This window comes from Mandrillus leucophaeus, unplaced genomic scaffold (assembly GCF_000951045.1).
Source record: "Mandrillus leucophaeus isolate KB7577 unplaced genomic scaffold, Mleu.le_1.0 Scaffold70, whole genome shotgun sequence".
NCBI lineage: Eukaryota > Metazoa > Chordata > Mammalia > Primates > Cercopithecidae > Mandrillus > Mandrillus leucophaeus.
In genome coordinates this window covers 1107123-1111205 of record NW_012107586.1, presented here as the reverse complement: position 1 = coordinate 1111205, position 4083 = coordinate 1107123, and positions in this window count along the sequence as shown.

Sequence of the window (4083 nt, the reverse complement as noted above, 5' to 3'; positions counted from 1 at the left end):
CCCGTCTTAGAGTGACAGTAGGAAATAGAGTTGTAGAAGAAAAAACTATGACATTAAAGTTCTTACAGAAATGTGAGTTAGAATTGTAACAGTTTAACAGGAGGACTTACTTGTGCCATGCACTGTGTCAAACCTTTGCATGCATGATCTCATTTAATCCTTACAGGCCAGGCACAATGGCTTACGCCTGTAATCCCCACACTTTGGGAGGCTGAGGTAGGAGGATCATTTGAGCCCAGGAGTTTGACATCAGCCTGGGCTACATGGCGAAATCTCATCTCTACAAAAAATACAATACATGTTGCTGGGCATGGTGGCATGTGCCTGTAGTCCCAGCTACTCAAGAGGCTGAGGTGGGAGGATCATTTGAGCCTGGGGAGGTCAAGGCTGCAGTAAGCCATGATCATTCCACTCTGAACCCCAGCCTGGGCAACAGAGTGAGATCATGTCTCAAAGGAAAAAAAAATCCTTACAACTACCCTTGAGGAGGTAAGAGTTACTTGCCATAGAAAGATGAAGAAATGGAGCCTCAGAGAGGTTAAGAGATTTGGCTAAATTTGCACAGCTGGTGAACAGACACTCCAAAATGAAGCAGCTGTTTCCCAAAACCATGTTCTTCACCACTCCCCCACAGCGTGTCCCTTGGGGCCCAGATGATTAGAGAAGATCCCATTTTCCTTGTTTCAGTCATTCCCAGGGCAGTCTCTGGCCCCAACACTCTGAGCAGATCATTGAGGAAGTGTCTGGTGCCCTGTGCATTAATGAGCCCCTTTGATCTGTGGAGTTTGCTGAGCTCTGCAAACAAGATCACAGTAATCCTCCCAGCCCAAATGCTGGAGCCTCAGTAGCTGGGCCAGAAGGGCTTGTCTTTTCCCATACCCTGGGGCCTGTTCAATTAGTAAGCACACTTTAATTGTACATCGCTGATGTGCTCAGTTCTATGGGGTGTGTAGGAGCAGCTCTAATCTCAGAGCATTTGAAAATGATGAAGTGAAAAACTGTGGGTAATGATGGGAGACTTGGCTGAGGGTCTGAGCTGGGCCAGGAATTGGGGTGGGACCTGGAGAAGGGGAGACTTACAGGCACAGGTGCACGTGGGGCAGCAGGAACCAGAGGATGGAAGGCGGATGAGCAGAGCAGGTGGTGAAGCTCAGAGTCTGATGGCCGTGTGACCTTGAGGGAGTCAGTTAACCTTTCTCCTCAGTTAGGGATATCTATTATATTGAGAGAATTTTACTAGGGCAGACGGGGCAGGAATTCACCTCAGTGTCCACGTAGCACCATTTTGGTTTTTAACAGAGTTTACTGCAAGGAGCGTCTTCCTAAGTTTAGCCTGAATCCATCTGGCTCATTTCCACTTCTGTTGTTCTTGGAGACATACAGGTCTGACCAGTAGAAGTTGGCAAAGAGTCCCTGTTAAAGCTTTTTAGAAGCCCTAAACACTAAAAAGATGATGGGCTTTCCCCGAAATGTACATAGAAATACACTAAATCATAACCCACAAAACTTGCCTGAATGCCAGAGTTAAAATAGCTTGTTTCTGGATTCCCCCCAACCCCCACAGCAAATCCCTGATCATCACTTCCTTTATCAAAGTTAAAGTTTTCTAACAGTTTGTTGTCCTTGCTTTATTTACTTTTTTTTTTTTTTTGAGATGGAGTTGCGCTCTGTCACCCAGGCTGGACTGCACTGGTGCCATCTCTGCTCACTGCAACCTCGGCCTCTGCCTCTTGGGTTCAAGCAATTTTCCTGCCTCAGCCTCCTGAGTAGCTGGTATTTTAGGATCATGCCACCATGGCCAGCTAATTTTTGTATTTTTTGTAGAGATGGAGTTTTGCCATATTGGCCAGGCTGGTCTTGAACCCCTGACCTCAAGTGATCCACCTGCCTTGGCCTCCCACAGTGTGGTCTTACAGGCATGAGCCACCTCACCCAGACCATCCTTGCTTTCTAATATTTGTAATGCCAGCAGCAAGTCCCTATGTTGCCTTTTGGGGTTTTTCTTCTCCCTAAAGGAAAATGAATGATTCTCTGGAGGGGAAGCAGCATAGTCCTGCCCTCTTGACCCTTAGCCAGTCACTGGGATTAGGCCAGGTCACGCTCCTCCTTTCTCCACCCAGATTTGCATGCTGAGGCTCGGGGGGGGGCTCCCGTGAGCCCTGATGGTCCCACAACCAGAGCCCAGGTATTGTTATCAGCTGTGCCCCAGGCAGCAGCTCTTCCGGCTTCTCTCTTGGCTGCTGCTTGGGAAGCAAGGCGTGGAGACTTCACTGTCGCTCAGCACCGTTGCCAGGGACCAGAAGTAATGTCTCTTACCTGATGGGCAATTTGACATGGCTGCTTAACAACCCGATTAATCAAACCCAGCTCATCCTGTTAGAATTAATGAGCCTGGAAATGCTGCCACGAATAATGAGGAATTTCGCCCCTCCCCCAGCACGTCTCTCCACTCACCCCCTCCTGTTTCCTTTGCAGAGTCATATAGCAGCTCCTCAGTACAAGGGCACTTAGGCCTTGATGAGTGTGCCGAGTGCCCAGCAACGTGGGCATGTCCCGCCTCTTCTTTTCCTCTCCAGGAGGTGGCTGCCTACCTGGAGCCAAAGGCTGGCCATGTCCTAGAGAAGCAAAACCTCTCGTTCATAAGACAGATACGCATGCATTCAGCTCTCAAAGTTGTGTTGAGTATCAAAATTTACCAGGCCCTTTACTAGATGTTAGGGCTGCAAAGATGGGTAAGACATTGTCCCTGTGAGGGGCAAATGGGGGCGCGCTATAACAGAGGGTATGGGAAGGGCCTGGAGCCACAGCAAAGGGGGCCTGTTGATACTGGAGGAGCAGAGTGGGGAACCAAGGAGGGTTTCATGGGGATGAGCACCTGAGCGTTTCTGCCAAGTTCATTCATTGCACAAATACAGAGTGCCAGGCACTGAGCAAGATGTTTGTTCCCAGAGTTAACAAAATGGATGTGGTTCCCATTCTCATGGAGTGGGCATCTCGTTCCTGTTCCACAAGGCAATGCGGGCAACCCGAGAAGACACTTGATTTATTTTTTCATGTACTTATTCAAACATGAAAACTTACTTAGGGCTTGCACCTTGGGTACACGGCTTGCCACTGGAGGAAAGGGGTGCAAAGATGAATACCTCACCCTGCCTTGTGGGGCTCCTCTGGTGGGTAGACAGGGATATGCGTAGATCCTCATAATGATGCGCCAAGCATGCTAACAGGGATGTACCCAAGTCACTCAGCATAAGGCACTCAGAGCTCAAAGCACTGTGCTCAACCTAGAGCAGCCAGGGACCACTTCCAGTAGGAGGCGGCATTCAAATCATCTTGAAGACAGAGAGTAACAGCTGACAGGTAGACCAGGTGCAAAAGGACATTCCAAACCTCTTCCAGGCCACTGTGAGATCCTTGAGTGATAGGAGTTGAAATGGAAAAGAAATACGATTCCAGGAATCTTAGAAGGAAGAGCCGATTCTACAGTCTGCAGCCAAGTGCGTGATTATAGAGGCAGATGGAAATCCATAATTTCAAGACCAGCCTGGGCAATGTGATGAAACTCCATCTCTACAAAAAAATAAAGAACTAGCCGGACATGGTGGTGCATGCCTGTAGTTTCAGTTGTTTGGGAGACTGAGGCCAGAGGATCACTAGAGCCCAGAAGATCAAGATTGCAGTTAGCCACGATCATACCACTGCACTCCAGCCTGGGCAGCAGAGTGAGATCCTGTTTCAAAAACAACAAACAAACAAAAAACACAGGTTTCAGCCATGACCATCTGACATATGGTCATGGGACGTTCTGGAGAGTGAGCCCAAGGCTGCAGTCCACTCAAAGGAGGTTTCAAATCCTGACACCATCTTGCTCAGTTGAGTCCTCGGCCTCTCTGATTCCAACTCCTCCAAGCTGGGCTTCCCAGCTAACCCCAGCCAGGCCCAAGGGTGGCTGGAGGGACCCAGGCCTTCAGTGAGGGCATCTGCCCAACATCCTAGATCCCCACATCTACACTGGCTAGAGCTGATGGCGGCAGTCCCGAAAACCCAGGACGGAGAATGCCAATTCACGCGCCACGAGCGACC